Source organism: Bolinopsis microptera, chromosome 1, assembly GCF_026151205.1.
Source record: "Bolinopsis microptera isolate Bmic1 chromosome 1, MBARI_Bmic_1.0, whole genome shotgun sequence".
Lineage (NCBI taxonomy): Eukaryota > Metazoa > Ctenophora > Tentaculata > Lobata > Bolinopsidae > Bolinopsis > Bolinopsis microptera.
In genome coordinates, this window is record NC_087072.1 from 23,205,947 (window position 1) to 23,225,211 (window position 19,265).

A 19,265-nucleotide genomic window follows, 5' to 3' on the forward strand; every position below is an offset into this window, starting at 1 on the left:
ACTGCTGCGCGCAGTGCCGTGACCGGTATGCGTCGTAATTAGCTCGTATTCATATTTGAACAATTTTGAAGCCAAATTAAGGTGTTTGTTTTAGATTTGAATAAATAATATGGACACAGTTCGAAAGTAATTTGTCTACTAAATAGTATTATGAAAGAATGAACAAAATTGGTTAAAATTTGCCATAGATGTGACAAAAAAACTACGCACAGGATTGAATATTTCTCCACCAACGCGTGAAAATTTCTGAGTTCAACATTATATATTTCAGCTTGGTAATTGTAGTACTCAATTTTTAATAGCCTAATCCGATTACTAAGTATTTTATTTATACGACAGTATAAATTTTTTTGAATATTTGCTAGATTAAAATAATAATAGGAGTAGGAACGTCGAAGGTCTTGCGCTTATTTTAGTCCCAAAATATATCCTAATCATTAATTTCATAAAAAATCACTGAAAGTGATGTCTACAGGTATATTTAGCCCTAACACCTTCCCAAATCATTAAGCAAGGGTTCATAGTCAGTTTTTAAGATCAACTTCAATATCATTGTTAAGACAGTGAAAGACATAATACTAAAAGTAAATCATAAATGAGTGGTTTCTCTTTCTCTTTCATTTTAACACATCATGCATTAGTAGAAGCAAGTCCTCTTTAGTGTCTGATTACCTATACTCCTGAAAAGATATTAGGGATATTATCAATTATGTAAAAAGAAAACAATATTGAATATGTGTGCAGCATGAAACATTGGTAGCTTATGTTTTTGAAAGCTCGCTTATTCGTTTAAGCGATCAAATAGTCAGTGTGCAGTGCACAGTGGAGAACAGTTTAAGGCACCGGAAATGTTCCAAATAAATCCCCTGTCTACTATCAGACCACACACTCCACTATGCACTACAAGGTATCGTATAACAATGGCAGTTGAAATGTGTTCCCGCCATTTTAAAATCAAAAATGTGCGCAGCATCTTACGGGTTATGCGCCGTGATCAATGGTCACGGCGCAATGGTTATGCGCCGTGACCATTGATCACGGCGCATACACATTGCGTTTAAATTGTCATATAAATGTCCAGCTTCTCAGTGAAATTTGGTTGACTCGACTAATTTAAAAATGTAATACTCTTTGTTTCATTCTAGTTCAATTGTATTTCTATTATGGTCGGAAAGAATTATAATGTTTTTTTCTTCTACTGGGCCACATTCAGCCTGACATTCCGCCATATTTTCAACGGCTATGAACACTAACATATGAACACTTATATGAGCCTGGCCCCATGTAAGATGTTTCTTTGTAGTCAGTAGTGTATTACTATTTCGGTTTTATAGTTGCATTTAATGCAGTAAATATTAATGGTTTCTTCACCTCTTCAATGTAATTGGTTTGGAGGTCATTTGAAATAAGGAGGTAAAATAACTCACATAGCTTCCGGCAAGTTCCAAGGATACAGTGATTGAGTTTCTAGTCAACCTAGCCTCTTTGCCTGACTGATTTCTTGTTCGGCAGGGTGACTGCTTAGTGCTTAAACGTCAACTTCAACCTCTTCCACTGCATCGAATCGTACTAGTAGAATTTGTACCTGACATATTACATTTAGTTTAGCGACCTTCACATGTGGGTCAAACTTAGTATTTCTGAAAGTTTCGCCAAATTTCATTGATTTCAGAAGGTGTGGCAGGGTGTAGGCCATACACTGAGTAACATCTGCTTATTTAGTCAAACATTTAGTGTGGCCTTGCCCATCAGCAGCCTGTCCGATACTTGGAAGCTGGAGAAATGTCGACTCCTACAGTCCTACCAGCAGTCTTCTGATGACATGATAAGGGCGATTCAACCGCAAGTCAGGTCAGGGAGAGTTTGGAGACCAGACAAGGAACTAGATTGTGCTGAGAGGGACTTAGTCTGTGAAGAGGTGAGAGGAATGGTCCAGCCGTACAGCAGGGCAGGGATTTGTTTTGGAGAATGGAAGAAACCGTGGAAGAAGATGAACGCCCGGGAACAACAAGCTGATGTCCTTCAGAGAGTTAAAAGAAACCTCGAGCATGAAAGGGAAGTTCAATGCGGCTCTCTTGAGATGCAGTCAAGATGGGGTCAGTGGAGGGAAGAGGTTATGAAGACGGACATGAGCTGGCACACACTCTTTAAGTATGGTGATTCGCTCACAGGTTTTATGCTCAGTGCGACTTATGGTACTGTGGTCACACCAAATTGATTTCTTCAAATAATCCAAATACAGGCAGCGATTTAGTCAACTTAAGTTTATCATTTATGTAATTGAACATTAAAAATGAATCCTTCATAGAATTTTGCATTTTTCATTATCTCGAGGGTATAAAATTGTCAATTGAGAAACACGTCAAATCTAAACAAATAAGTTCATTAAAATAGCTATCAATCAGTAAATGAACGAACCTGTACATCTAGAAGATATGATGTAGGTCCACACTTGTAACTTGTCAGACCGGTTGTTGTACAGCTTCCTGTTCAGCCTGAAAACACATTTCTGTTACCATGACAATGTTACCATTACAAGATACCCGTGATGAGGAGTGTCATGACGTTACGTCACTGATAAAGTTAATACACCTCCTCCCCACTAATAGTGCACTAACCTGGAAATGAGGGAGTAGTGAGGACCAGCGTCAGTAACTATAAAAAAAGCCCCCTATCATGATACTTTAGTTTCTCATGCAGGATTAAAAAATAGTAGTTGAACCCAACTTACACCAGATAAGATATGACTCAGTCACTTTATCTACATTACCTGGCAGACGTAACAGCCGAAGTGCCGAACTTATAGACCACAAAGTCTTGAGGGGAGAGGTCGTTAAGATCAACAGGTATTAGCTCAGTATCAAAATCGTGTTCAGAGTTCAATTTTGAGATATACCCTACTGAGGGTGAAAGTTTGGTTACCAAGTGAGATGACACAGTCAGTTACTTAGATACCGTGGTTACTAAATGACGGCAAATCAGTGACTGTAGGGACGGAATTGTATAATAATTGCCAGAATTATGTCAAATATGAAATAAGTGCCAAGAGTCAGTTTTGTGGGTTATCTTACTGGCTTTAACTTAGGGGTTTTAAATAAAATGGTTGGATAAGTGTAAAACACATTATTTGGCCGTTTGAGATCCTGAAATTAGTGCCAGGAGTCAGTTTTGTGGGTTATCTTACTGGCTGTAAAGGGGTTTTAAAAAATGTAAATGGTTGGATAAGTGTAAAACACATTATTTGGCATCCTGAAATTAGTGCCAGGAGTCAGTTTTGTGGATTGGGGGGGGGGGGGGGGGGGGTCCAAGGGGAACTTTGGGGAGTTTTGGGGAACTTTTTTTTGGGGAACTTCAGGAAACCTGGGGGACTTTCCCAAAGTTCCCCAAAAAATTATCAATGAAACAAATAATTTTGGGGAATTTTGGGGAACTTTTTTTTGGGGAACTTCAGAAAGTTCCCCAAAATTCCCCAAAGTGCCCCAAAGTTCCCCAAAGTTCCCCAATAAAATTATCATGCCAAAAAAATTATCATGCTGCAAGTATCAACAAGTAAGTTAAGATTATACCTTATAATAACATACATGTTAACATTAATGGGTATTAATGTATATTAGAGAAATTTTGAATAATTTTGAATAATTTTGAATAATTTTGGATAATTTTGAATAATTTTGGGGAATTTTGGGGAACTTTGGGGAGTTTTGGGGAACTTTTTTTTGGGGAACTTCAGAAATCTTGAGGGACTTTCCCAAAGTTCCCCAAAGTTCCCCTTGGACCCCCCCCCTGGATTATATTGTTGGCTTTAAAGGGGTTTTAAAAAGTGTAAATGGTTGAATAAGTGTGAAACACATTATTTGGCCGTTTGAGATCCTGAAATTAGTGCCAGGAGTCAGTTTTGTGGGTTATCTTACTGGCTTTAAAGGGGTTTTAAAAAGTGTAAATGGTTGAATAAGTGAAAAACACATTATTTGGCCGTACGAGATCCTGAAATTAGTGCCAGGAGTCAGTTTTGTGGGTTATCTTACTGGCTGTAAAGGGGTTTTAAAAAGTGTAAATGGTTGAATAAGTGTAAAACACATTATTTGGCCGTACGAGATCCTGAAATTAGTGCCAGGAGTCAGTTTTGTGGGTTATCTTACTGGCTGTAAAGGGGTTTTAAAAAGTGTAAATGGTTGAATAAGTGTAAAACACATTATTTGGCCGTACGAGATCCTGAAATTAGTGCCAGGAGTCAGTTTTGTGGGTTATCTTACTGGCTGTAAAGGGGTTTTAAAAAGTGTAAATGGTTGAATAAGTGTAAAACACATTATTTGGCCGTACGAGATCCTGAAATTAGTGCCAGGAGTCAGTTTTGTGGGTTATCTTACTGGCTTTAAAGGGGTTTTAAAAAGTGTAAATGGTTGAATAAGTGTAAAACACATTATTTGGCCGTACGAGATCCTGAAATTAGTGCCAGGAGTCAGTTTTGTGGGTTATCTTACTGGCTGTAAAGGGGTTTTAAAAAGTGTAAATGGTTGAATAAGTGTAAAACACATTATTTGGCCGTACGAGATCCTGAAATTAGTGCCAGGAGTCAGTTTTGTGGGTTATCTTACTGGCTGTAAAGGGGTTTTAAAAAGTGTAAATGGTTGAATAAGTGTAAAACACATTATTTGGCCGTACGAGATCCTGAAATTAGTGCCAGGAGTCAGTTTTGTGGGTTATCTTACTGGCTGTAAAGGGGTTTTAAAAAGTGTAAATGGTTGAATAAGTGTAAAACACATTATTTGGCCGTACGAGATCCTGAAATTAGTGCCAGGAGTCAGTTTTGTGGGTTATCTTACTGGCTGTAAAGGGGTTTTAAAAAGTGTAAATGGTTGAATAAGTGTAAAACACATTATTTGGCCGTACGAGATCCTGAAATTAGTGCCAGGAGTCAGTTTTGTGGGTTATCTTACTGGCTGTAAAGGGGTTTTAAAAAGTGTAAATGGTTGAATTAGTGTAAAACACATTATTTGGCCGTACGAGATCCTGAAATTAGTGCCAGGAGTCAGTTTTGTGGGTTATCTTACTGGCTGTAAAGGGGTTTTAAAAAGTGTAAATGGTTGAATAAGTGTAAAACACATTATTTGGCCGTACGAGATCCTGAAATTAGTGCCAGGAGTCAGTTTTGTGGGTTATCTTACTGGCTGTTAAGGGGTTTTAAAAAGTGTAAATGGTTGGTGTAAATGTGAAATGGTTCGGAATAAAACCGAAACCAAGTATGAAATAACAGATATAAATAACAATTAATAACTTACCGGTTCGTAAAAGTTATCCGACTGGCATTAATTAAAAACTTAAATCAAAACCCTATTATCTGTTATCGTGAATCGTTAATTGCAATATATAATACAACAGTCGATAACAGCTGACATTTTACAACGAGCAGAAATAACAAAATGGCGCGAAGTTATAATCTTCACATACGATCAGGTAAAAATGGCGCCATAGTGCTCCTTCATCAACTATTTTACGTTTTTGACGATTTTGACACGTGAATAGCGCGCTTAGATTTGCGCGGCGCATTAAAAAAATTTAAACCTTTCGGATAGGGGTTAATTTATTTTTCTACTGTCAACACAGCCCAAGTTATACATGTTTTAATATCAAAAAATGTCCATTTTTTTTGTATCAGTTTTAGCTAAATTTCTTTTCAAATCGCTGCCACGTCAAAACTATTTTACGAAAGTATATCAAATTTTCACGAAAAGCAAACTTAATCGATTTACAACTGTATTGAAAAAGAATTTAATACAAAAATATTGAAACTTTTAAAATTATCAATGGAATAAATTGCCGACCTCTAAATATGTGTAAAATACTGCGAATAACGCTGCGCGTGGGGGTGATAAACGCGCCTATTTGCGTGTTTTAGAGGATTCAATTACGCCAGGCTATATGTTTATGAACATAATAGCCTGGGGTCCACAGGTAAATTTAACGGGTGATACTTGTAAAATATATGTTTCAAATATTATACCGGCGAAATAGTTGGTCGCGCGCAGTACGACATGTTTTTGGTGTTGACCATTGGTGGCAGGTACTTTTTGTCCTATTACGTCACGGCGCAGTACTGCACGGACACTACACACTGATAAAGCTTCTCTCAGATCACAGTTTAAGTTAGAAATAAAACCTAATTAGATCATCGATCAGTTAGTGATTAACAAAGAAAACAAAATATTGAAATAACGGATTATAATATATAATGTTTATCTTTCTAAATCTAAATCCCGTGCACAGTGTCAAGTGTAACATTATGAACTGGAATTGTCATATTAAATTCTTTGATCGGAGCAACATCTTGAAGATTAACTCAATCTTCAAGTTCAAGCGTTCGGCATCATTGTAGAGGATTTGTAGAAGAATGTTTTGGCAGTAACTGAAAGTAATTCATTTTAATTGATCAAAGAGGTCGAAACTCGGTTTATCAGATGGTTTGGGAGTTATAAGACATGATGCATTACTGATTTAACTACAAAAACTTGACCCACAATTATGACTGTTCACAATATTGAGCCTACAGTGTGACTGAATTGTATTTTAATTTGTAAGCCATATAATTATATTCCAAAAATTCTAATATGTCCTCACCTACTGTATGTTTTACAGTTTTAGGAGAAAGAGACCATTAAAATAGAGAATAGATTATTCCCAGCAGTACTTTATCTTCCAGAAATAACAAGGGCACGACATTCCGGCACAGTAAAATGAGAGTCAGAGATGAGAGAAGAAAGAAAATTCTGAGTAACTTTGTCAGACGTCAGTATAGCCGTTTTCATGTCAGAGAGATCCTTCGGCGAACTATCAGTATCACACAATGGCAGGTCAGTCCATCAGTAACTGAAAATAAAACCCATTACGTCAGTATTGCTATTGGGAAGGTTGGTAAGATATAATCAGAATTCGGCTAACTAGATATTTGATTTCAAACAAGTTATTTTTTCCCGATCCATGACTCAAGTGCCGAAGGCACAAAAGAGTCAAGGACAAGGGTTAGCGATCGAGGTTTTTTTTGGGATATGGTAGCTTTGCGACCGTACCTGCGTGCGAGCGTGCGTGTCTGCGTACGTTTCGCCCACGTGTCTGCCTGCGCAAAGTTATTTTGCGCGAAAATCTGAATTAAACAATTGTTGGCGCGCGGTGCTGAAATGTTCAAGTACATTGTTAATTTCATCATGTACGCATCCCGCTAGGGACTAATTGATAGCATATTATTATTATTTTGAGTTAGTATTACTATTTTGCACAAATCCGTGTCAGGTTGCATAAACAATAAACATATGGTTACATAGAAATATACACGATTTTCAAATTAAATATGGAATTATATCAACTGGGCGGCGCTCGGCCTGTCACTCCGCCATATCTGCATGCTTATAAACAGTAAAGACTGGGGTCCACAGGTGGTATGGAATATGATCAAATACTCCATCACGGATCGGGAAATTGAGCGGCCATCCACAAAAGAAAAGCGGCCGCATTTCTTGTTAGGTTATATTATTCCGGGAACATTATATATATCGTATTTCTGTCAATGAATGGTTACATTTTTAAGTACCATTTATCGACAAAAATGGGCAATTTGTGCGTGTGCATGGTAATTTTTAATTTTAAGTGGAATGATACACCCATGTGCAGTGTGGAACCTACAGCGTGTAAAGAAATGTGTGTAAAGTATGATTATTTATAGATTACCAGCCTGCCGTAATAAAGTAATGACAAAGTAAGCGAACATGTACATCTCGTGATAACATTTCGGTCATGAAGTTGGGATATTACAACAACATATTATTTTAATTGCCCACTTCACTTGGAGAGAATTCAGGTACGTGTGCTAATAATTGTGTACATAATTCTGATAGGAACTTTAACGAAAATATAATACAAAATTGGTCGGAAAATTGAATATGGGATACTTAGGAGGATTATTAGGACAAAATTGGAACATTTGTTACATCAGTTCTAGGACTAGACATGCAGTGATTCCCAAACTTGGTTTGAGTAGTCCTATGACCAATATTAACTCTTTCCGACCAATTTTGAACCATTCTGAGCACGTTGAGGAGAATGTTCATGTTTGTTCATTTCCGTTCATTCCATGAACCTAGCCAATTTGTGCGTGTATTTCTGTCGATAAATGGTTACATTTTTATGTACCATTTATCGACAAAAATGGGCAATTTGTGCGTGTGCATGGTTAATTTGAATTTTAAGTGGAATGATACGCCCATGTGTAACGAGCTGGACAATTGCAACATGTTGAATCAGAATGTTGACGAGTTTCTTATATTGACTTCTTATTATTAGTAATATTCTACCTTTGCAGTTGCTAATCTCATTAACGTTTTCTGTAAAACGCTAATTTGGAAATAAAATTCGTTAAATGATAACAAAAATTCTAAAAATGCTTGAGATTTCAACTGCTAAAAATGTAATGTATTTAAATATTGATTATTGAACCTCGAAACACACTGCGGTAAACTAATTTTAGGAGATTCAAAGTGTTATTTGACTAATAGTAATAAAAGTTATCAATTGATTTTACTACTATCGCTGCCTGATGTTCTGTAAAATAACGAACTAATATTTTCATTAAGAACAGTTCAGTATGGTCAATTTATTAACGCCCATTACGATAAAATTACTTTAACAACATTTTTTAAAAATCTGATAATTAAGAAAAAGTTATTATTAGTAAATATAACGCTCCCTCCCACTCCCAGCCCGGCCTGCGCCTGGTTGCTTTAACAGTGAAATTAAATTAATTAACGATACTGAACTATGAACCTATAAAATTTTCAAACTCTTATAGTCTCTAATGTATTACAGGCCATCAAGCAATTGTCTTAAAAAATGCCCCAAAATATTTTATGTTACATGAAACAATATCTATTGTGTTTTTCTGCCTCAAATCTTTCTCAAACGCATAACTTGTGTGATCGTGTTAGAAAGTTGTCACATGAACGAAGGAAGCTGGTAACTGGAGTGAGAAGGCTCAGTGGATTTGCTGAAGTACTTCGGAGGGGCTGGCGTCTTCATCTGAGGTTCATAGTTTTCAGAAATAATTTCAAAAGAAAATACAACAGTTGTGATTTAGTATTCTCTGGTGTTGGGCCATCCTTTGGGTTGTGAAGCTCAGTTCTGCTTCCTACAGGTGCATTAGGCTGGTTTAAAATTTGAAACTCGAAAAGTTGCACACGTGGGGACACGCCCAAATTGATATAAAATTGCCAAAATCATTGAAAATTGCTATTTTCACCATTCTCTGTCAACTTTGGAGTCCCGTTGTGATCCACGTTCTTTTTGTAATCGTTTGAAACTTTGCATGCTTATCAAACAATATATAAAACACTAACATGCAAAAATTTACGGTGATTCAATATTTTATGCGCAGTGCGCACGCAACGTCCGCTCAAAGTTTGCACGTGCGAAAGGTTGATAATTTTGCTCATTCGTGATTACGAACAAATTTTGATTTCCCACGACAGTTAAATGGCATTATAAATGAATTTAATGCCAACTTGAATGAGTATAAAGTGACATACTCAGTCAGTGATCGACAGATATGCTTACCTAAACACAAGGAAATTTTTTCATAGGTTAAATTTCGAAATCATTGAAATTACCTCCTTATTAATGAAGTTATCAGTTTATATTTCGACTTTGTAAAGTACCCTGACATTATAAAAAAATAGATGATATTTGACCAAAACCCATAATTGGGTAGAGTGGACCGCTGCCAGTATCTCTCTTTCCTAAGCAAAAGGAAATGATATTAATTTGAATGACCGTCTGCAAATGCAAAATTATACCCAAAATTAAATCGGTCGCTCGCTTTTCCTATTCATTTACAATTGTAATAGATTAAGAAGAACTACCCGAAGGCAGCTGTATTCGGCACTAACGATTCAATAAACACCAGCTAATTGGACACTCATTACTGCCCTTGTCCCGCAATACTAAGTATCGACCCGAAAGCAACCCAAGGCCAAAGAGATTTTTACAGCATGTGATTGATGCAGTTAATCGGAACTTATTACAATTCGTAAGCCTTGTACGGTTTTTCATTTCATTCTCGGTATCATTTTGCATTTGCGGACGGTTATTCAAATTAATGTCATTTCCTTTTGTTTGGGAAAGAGAGACACTGGCAGCAGTTCACTTTATTACCCATGATCATGAGTTTTGGTCAAATATTTTAAACAAATAATGTATGGGCATCACCCGTTTAGTTAATAAATTTAATCACACTCGACATGATAGTCCAATTATGTAAAATGATTTAAAATCATTTGGATTAATACGCAGTATTCTTAAGGGGTCGTTCACATATATAGGGGTCGTTCACGTATTACGTAATCAATTTTGGATAATATTTACCACCCCCCCCCCCCCCCCTTCGTAATCAGTTTCACAAATAGCTAGCTATTGTGTCGAAATTACACTAGCATAATCATTTGGAAACCCCCGGCCCCCCCACGACTGATTACGTAATATGTGAACGACACCATATTACATGTAAAACTGAGTACTGACTACGGAGGGGGGGGGGGGGGGGGGGGTAAAATTGTCCAAAAAGTGATTACATAATATGTGAAGGACCCCTAAAATAAACAAAACAAAAATAATTGTGTGTTTTTAAAAGTATAAACTTTAAAAATTAACAGGATAATTTTACAATTTACTAACCTTGTCAATGTGAAAGTGAGATAATTTGCTGTTGTAAGCAAATGCTCTCTTTCCATCCATATCCCTATTATTTTCTTTCTTGGTAGCTTGTATAACCACCGGACCAATGTCGAACGTTGGATCTTAGGCAAATTTAGTTGTTATACTTGGTGTGGATAAATCTTGACGGCCTTTTTCGAGGAAATTTAGACGAGTAACATCCGTCAAACAAAACTTTAACCCAAAACCTTTCCATACCTCCAAAGCTTAGCAAAATCCTAATCCTAAACCGAAACTCAAAGAATCGAATTAGTGTTTTACTATAAAAAGTCGCATGATAACTCGCCGGTTGGTGTTTTATAAGTTAAAACTTACAGTTGGTATCAGGAAAATGTGCACCATCACTATCAACAGATGTGCAACCGTATGCCGAACATATCTCCTGTACGAATAACGGTGGGGAATCGTTAAACATCGTTAAGTAATTTCGATTAACCGTTTATTGATTTATAATGTATTAGTTTATTAATATAAATATATAAACACTTGTTGTAACAGGTATCTAAACGGCTTTTAGTTTTACTATAATTCGCTCGCCCAAAAATTATCATTTGACTTTGATTTTTATGGTTTTGCATAAACCCTAATCCCAACCCTAACCCAAGCCCTAAACAATCAATGTCGTGTTTTACTAGCGTGTCACGTGACCAAAACTATTTTTTGCCCATAACTTTCCATGGAAGCAATTTTACCATACGTCATGGTGGTTGTTTCGGAATCAGCGTCCATAATACACCGAACAAGATTAAATTCATACCTTTAGGGCCTTTTCACAAGAATTTTCTTAAAATTTGGGCGAGCGATTTATATTAGTAGGAGCGTATCTAAACAGTAACCCTGCTCGCACTTACTGCTTTAGTAGTAGTTGTTGTGACAGAACCTTCGTTATCACTAGTTTCATCATCCTCACTGAGATTGAGGAACTGCTCTTCACTGCATATTGCTAACTTCCTCTGCTGCGAATGAACTTTTAATTTTAGATTTAATATGACTAATAAATTGTGTGTACATTTTGTGTGAAATTTTATGATTAATTTTGAATTAAAAACTAACCACTAACAATGTTAGTTGACATCAGTTAACATGATATATTTTGAGAGTGGAGAGGCAAAATTCATATGATTGGGATGAAGGAGTGTGTCTCATGTCTCTGTAATTTGAAATTTAATTCATTTGCGTTACCACTTACAGTTACAAATAATTTTGTGTTTATTTTTCTTGCAACTTACAATTACGATTACAATTAAAATTACAATTACAACTTATAATTACAACTTACTTACATTATATATTGGAAATTTATTCGTCTCTTTAATGGCTGATAACGCTTTCCCGTCGTATCCAAGTGCTCCTGAAACTTAAATTCAAGTTGAGCCTAACAAAAATACTGCTACAAAAACTTGTCCATTTGTGGGGTTATATTATTATTTGATGCCACACGAATTTTCTCACCCTACAGTCTACACCCCAACGTTTTATGAATACAACTAGACTGGTGTAACCCGTGCCTACGGCCGGGACTTCGCTATCGCAGTTGAATTGTAAAAGTATAAACGCGGTGCAAAAGTTAAAACGGTACAAAGGCATGAACTCGCTCAGTTGAAACCGGCGGCCGGCCGCATTAGAGTAAATTGAATTCTGAGCTGTATCCAATAATAATAGTTAATATTTAAAGTCACTATTGTGACGGTACATTAGAACTAGACAGAAACAAAGTGTGAAGGGCCTGAACGGAACCCCTCGGTTTCAGTTCCTTGTTTAACACTGCCGTACAGCAAGGACATTCGCCGGGTTCTCCACTTCTCCAAGGATGGGCACATAGCTCACTCCACACAATGCTCTGTCAAATGTTGCTTATATACCAAGGATCTACAGGAAATATTTCCTTGTAAGTTTTTAGAGGGCGATCTGTGAACAGACAACTACCTCATTCCCAACTATAGGAACTAGAATTCTTATACTATCCCAACAAGCTCCTGGCTCCTGGCTCTACTGCCAAATTACCTAATTATACACCAAAGCCATGTAATTAGGGGAGCTGTAAATGGGGAGATTGTACATTGTAGGTTTACAACCTACCAGGACGCGCGCCGAGTTGGACTCGTCGACGGTCCTAACAAATATTTTACGAGTATCACCCGTTAAATATGGAGAGAGAGTGTGAGAAAAAGTGAAACACTTTTGTATCACATTTATAATAAACCTAAATTAAACCCCTTACCACCGGCTGATTTAAAAAAATGTACCTATTGGTTTCGTCAGAGTTTTGTCGAAACTATACCGAAGAAACCAGTTCCATGACAACTCTTAATTTTACCGTTTTCTTGATTAAGACGTTTTAAAATTACACACGTACAGATTTTAGGGTTTGGGTCATGGCGCAATTTGATTTCACATCTCCGCAAAAATATACACTCCCAACTTCATTTCATACCCTAAGGGCACCTTTTCAACAAAAAACCTGAAATAAATCCAATTTGCAAAGATAAAATATATATTTACTTGTTTTTAGGTCTTCTTCTTTTGAAACTTCTAAAATGTTTCCTCCCAACGACTCCATGACATTATGTGAATCTTGCTCCGGCAAATGTCGTTGGAAAAACATCATCAACTGATCCTTTGGAATGGAAACTTTTTGTGAATTATTCGATTTCGATATTGAACCTTCTGCGGGCCGGCGGTCATTTTCAGATCTGGGGCTCAGCAGAGATTCATGCTTGTTAATGATGTTCTGCATGAGATTGTATTGATCATTCCTTTCCGTCTGATCCTCTGTAAAGTGGAGGGGAGATTTGGAGATCTCTCTAAGGTGTTCTAGAATCTTTTTATTGAGTCCAATAATTCCACTCTCTGCTACGAAACTCCCCTGTGACGGTGCTTGGTGCGCTCGCAGCTCTTCTTCGAAACCCTCGCTGGCTTTATACCCCGGAAAGCCGCTCATCTTGGCTTCATTTGTGCTCGAACTGGAGTCACTGTGTATCTTAGAGAGTTCCTCCTCATCCCGTCTGGTCACCTTTCTCATGGCGTCAACTTGAAGGATTTTGAACTCTATGTCGGACTCTATTCCTGCCAGAGCGTTGAAAACGTTATCACCCTCTAATCGATCAAGGTTCACTTCTATTCTTTTCTCAAGATACTCCAGAACGTCGTTAATGTCAACCTCCAGACCTAAAAGAGCCATGATTTCCTGTAGGACACTGCTCTCCGGGGGGATCCTACCTTCGCTTTGAAACTGAGTAAGCGTTTCCGCTATACTGGCTCTACGCACTAACTGCTTCTGTACAGGGTGCTCTAACTGAGCATGCTCAAATGGAGTTTCTTTGATCGGAGAAATGCTGAACTCGTCCAGATCATCAATACTGCTGTTCAGTGGAGAGCTGGTCATGGGGGTGGAGCAAACGTCATGTGACAGGGTCCTGATCATGTGACCCTGGTTATGTGACAAGGTGTTGGTCCCGACGGGGGAAGAGAAGAGGTGGGAATGCTCCAATAATTGACTCACTTGGGATCGTAGCGAGCTCATACCCTCTGTTAAATCCGTGAAAGCTTGATTATCAGGCATATATTCCCCGTCTAAAGTCTTATTTTTCTTTTCTTTTATGTGGACGAAATGCCTAGGTTTGAAAAGGCTTTCATCCCGAACTTTTGGTTCCTCCAATTTAACAGAATACTTACTAATAGTAACTTCTCTCTTTGTGTCTAGTTTTACGGGTATGCGACCCTCACTCTTCATCTTCTGCATTGGTGAGCTGAACTTCGAATTTTCAATAGACAAGAAGTCAACAAACTGTTTCTCCGCCCCCTCATCTTGTGATTGCTTGGCTGGGTTTGGTGTACTAGATAGCATTCCTCTCTCGTCAAAAAACAGCGGTTCGCCATCAGGTTGTTGGAGACAGATATCAGCGTTATCTGTCTTATCTCGGACAGGAAGTTGAATTACCCTACTTTTGTTCAAATCCTCTGTTCTTTCGTTTATGGTTATAGAGGGGTCGAGTCTTAAACTGCGGTTGGCCATGTCATCCTTGTTTATGATTATCTGTATAGAAGGTGTAGCGTATTGTTTCTGAGTCACCATACTAACTGACAAGTTCTGAAATATATCAGATAGGTGGTTATCAGAGTAAGAATATCATTTATTACAAAACCTTGAAATAAAACTAAATGCAAAATTCTCTCAGGGAAAATTTCTTTAACGGTAGCTGTGTACTGAATGGTAGAGAGTAAGATTGAATATTAAACACTAAACACGGTATATAATAGAGGGTACCTCCGGTATATACCGTGCCTCTCTATACCGGGTACCTCTATTATATACTGTGCCTCTCTATACCGGGTACCTCTATTATATACCGTGCCTCTCTATACAGTGTACCTCTATTATATACCGTGTCTCTCTATACCGGGTACCTCTATTATATACCGTGCCTCTCTTTACCGAGTACCTCTATTATATACCGTGTCTCTCTATACAGTGTACCTGTATTATATACCGTGCCTCTCTATACCGGGTACCTCTATTATATACCGTGTCTCTCTATACAGTGTACCTCTATTATATACCGTGTCTCCCTATACCGGGTACCTCTATTATATACCGTGTCTCTCTATACCGGGTACCTATATTATATACCGTGCCTCTCTATACCGGGTACCTCTATTATATACCGTGTCTCTCTATACCGGGTACCTTACAAGACATTTTTGTGGCGGACCAATTTGCGACGACCGAAATTTTGGCGGTCCGAAAATATGGCGAAATTGAACAAAAACCGTCACATTTCGGACGTCACAGAAAATTCTGACACAAAGGAAATTCAAAATTTTCTAAAAATCGGTTAAATCATGTTGAAACAAAATGATTTCTTCATCTTCCTCTATACTTAAGGGGTCCGGCTCGACTCTTTCAGTTTCACGCTGTTCTCCAGTGTACTCCCAGGAGTAAGATTCTCGGATAAGCGTATTACTTGAAATTAAATTCATCATGGAATATTGTGTTTATTTGTCCCACCATCATTGATCATATCACTAACTTTTCAAGAACAAAATGAATCGATGAAGCCACAATTATTGGAATGAGCTAAAAATAATGAGACGGATTCTATTACGACGACCGAAATTTTGGCGGTCCGAAAATATGGCGAAATTTCGGGCTATATTATATACCGTGCCTCTCTATACCGGGTACCTCTATTATATACCGTGTCTCTCTATACCGGGTACCTCTATTATATACCGTGTCTCTCTATACCGGGTACCTCTATTATATACCGTGTCTCTCTATACCGGGTACCTATATTATATACTGTGTCTCTCTATACCGGGTACCTCTATTATATACCGTGTCTCTCTATACCGGGTACCTATATTATATACCGTGCCTCTCTATACCGGGTACCTCTATTATATACCGTGTCTCTCTATACAGTGTACCTCTATTATATACCGTGTCTCTCTATACCGGGTACCTCTATTATATACCGTGTCTCTCTATACCGGGTACCTATATTATATACTGTGTCTCTCTATACCGGGTACCTCTATTATATACCGTGCCTCTCTATACAGTGTACCTCTATTATATACCGTGCCTCTCTATACAGTGTACCTCTATTATATACCGTGCCTCTCTATACAGTGTACCTCTATTATATACCGTGCCTCTCAGCTCTATACCGGGTACCTCTATTATATACCGTGCCTCTCTATACCGGGTACCTCTATTATATACCGTGTCTCTCTATACCGGGTACCTCTATTATATACCATGTCTCTCAATACAGTGTACCTCTATTATATACCGTGTCTCTCTATACCGGCCACCGGGTACCTCTATTATATACCGTGCCTCTCTATACCGGGTACCTCTATTATATACCGTGCCTCTCTATACCGGGTACCTCTATTATATACCGTGCCTCTCTATACAGTGTACCTCTATTTTATACCGTGCCTCTCTATACAGGGTACATCTATTATATACCGTGCCTCTCTATACAGTGTACCTCTATTTTATACCGTGCCTCTCTATACCGGGTACCTCTATTATATACCGTGCCTCTCTATACAGTGTACCTCTATTTTATACCGTGCCTCTCTATACAGGGTACCTCTATTATATACCGTGCCTCTCTATACAGTGTACCTCTATTTTATACCGTGCCTCTCTATACCGGGTACCTCTATTATATACCGTGCCTCTCTATACCGAGTACCTCTATTATATACCGTGTCTCTCTATACGGCTATACCGGGTACCTCTATTATATACCGTGCCTCTGTAAACCAGGTACCTCTATATACCGTGCCTCTGTAAACCAGGTACCTCTATATACCGTGCCTCTTTATCATATATTATTGGAAGGCAGTAAAATTTTCAGCGATTCCTTACCCTTAATTGTGATCTGTAGAGATTGTAAAGGCTCTTTAATGTCCTGCTGTCTTGTCCCATGTGTTTCTTATACGCCTGTTTGGTGGTACTGTTTGGATCATTACGTTAACAATTTGGTTGGTCTCCAGATCAAATTACATAGTTATTGGTAATATCTTGAAAGGTTAGTAGTAGTTATTATAATATTGGCCAGGTAAGATCTTGAAAGGTAAGATCTGCTACAAACAATTTTGATCTTTATTGGAATTTTAAATTCCGCTGGTGGAAATAATGAACTGAAAATAATTATCGGAAAAACAGCGCAGCACAAATAATCATGCTGCAGAAAAATTAGAGTATTTGTGACTCTGACCTGTATGAGTTGCTGTAGAGTTGGTCTCTCTTCCACGGCAGACTTTGTCATGTCGACCAACAAATTCTGTAAAGTCCTGCTAAGAACAGGCTCTTCCGCCTCAATAAGCCCATAGTCAGCACAGTACCACAGACAGGCTCCTACTGAGAACACTGCTCCCTGGGTAAACATGGTCAGCACAGTACCACAGACAGGCTACTACTGAGAACACTACTGCCTGGGTAAACATAGCCAGCACAGTACCACAGACAGGCTCCTACTGAGAACACTACTGCCTGGGTAAACATAGCCAGCACAGTACCACAGACAGGCTCCTACTGAGAACACTACTGCCTGGGTAAACATGGTCAGCACAGTACCACAGACAGGCTCCTACTGAGAACACTACTGCCTGGGTAAACATAGTCAGCACAGTACCACAGACAGGCTCCTACTGACAACACTACTGCCTGGGTAAACATAGTCAGCACAGTACCACAGACAGGCTCCTACTGAGAACACTACTGCCTGGGTAAACATAGTCAGCACAGTACCACAGACAGGCTCCTACTGAGAACACTACTGCCTGGGTAAACATGGTCAGCACAGTACCACAGACAGGCTCCTACTGAGAACACTACTCCCTGGGTAAACATAGTCAGCACAGTACCACAGACAGGCTCCTACTGAGAACACTACTGCCTGGGTAAACATAGTCAGCACAGTACCACAGACAGGCTACTACTGAGAACACTACTGCCTGGTTAAACATAGTCAGCACAGTACCACAGACAGGCTCCTACTGAGAACACTAATGCCTGGGTAAACATAGTCAGCACAGTACCACAGACAGGCTCCTACTGAGAACACTACTGCCTGGGTAAACATAGTCAGCACAGTACCACAGACAGGCTCCTACTGAGAACACTACTGCCTGGGTAAACATAGTCAGCACAGTACCACAGACAGGCTCCTACTGAGAACACTACTGCCTGGGTAAACATAGTCAGCACAGTACCACAGACAGGCTCCTACTGAGAACACTAATGCCTGGGTAAACATAGTCAGCACAGTACCACAGACAGGCTACTACTGAGAACACTACTGCCTGGTTAAACATAGTCAGCACAGTACCACAGACAGGCTCCTACTGAGAACACTAATGCCTGGGTAAACATAGTCAGCACAGTACCACAGACAGGCTCCTACTAACAACACTACTGCCTGGGTAAACATAGCCAGCACAGTACCACAGACAGGCTCCTACTGAGAACACTACTGCCTGGGTAAACATAGTCAGCACAATACCACAGACAAGCTCCTACTGAGAACACTACTGCCTGGGTAAACATAGTCAACACAGTACCACAGACAGGCTCCTACTGAGAACACTAATGCCTGGGTAAACATAGTCAGCACAGTACCACAGACAGGCTCCTACTAACAACACTACTGCCTGGGTAAACATAGTCAGCACAGTACCACAGACAGGCTCCTACTGAGAACACTACTGCCTGGGTAAACATAGTCAGCACAGTACCACAGACATTGCTACATGTAGTCAGTTCTGCTCCATGTAGTCAGCTCAGTACTGCTCCATGTAGTCAGCTCAGTACTGCTCCTTGTAGTCAGCTCATTACTACTCCCTGTAGTCAGCTCAGTACTGCTCCCTGTAGTCAGCTCAGTACTGCTCCCTTAATTCAGCTCAATACTGCTCCATGTAGTCAGCTCAGTACTGCTCCCTGTAGTCAGCTCAGTACTACTCCCTGTAGTCAGCTCAGTACTACTCCCTGT

The 19,265-nt window shown here is 38.8% G+C and overlaps 1 protein-coding gene and 1 long non-coding RNA gene across 2 annotated transcripts in view; both read right to left on the minus strand.

Moving 5' to 3' along the window:
• Positions 1 to 19,265, minus strand: part of LOC134825041 (uncharacterized) — an 852,482-nt gene that overhangs the window by 571,294 nt on the left and 261,923 nt on the right. The gene's annotated exons all lie outside the window — the stretch shown is intronic.
• Positions 1,486 to 5,415, minus strand: LOC134826033 (uncharacterized). Its single transcript, XR_010161650.1, has 4 exons — positions 5,280 to 5,415; positions 2,771 to 2,900; positions 2,419 to 2,495; positions 1,486 to 1,585 (listed from the first exon to the last, which is right to left on the minus strand). It is a non-coding gene; the product is annotated as an uncharacterized LOC134826033 (long non-coding RNA).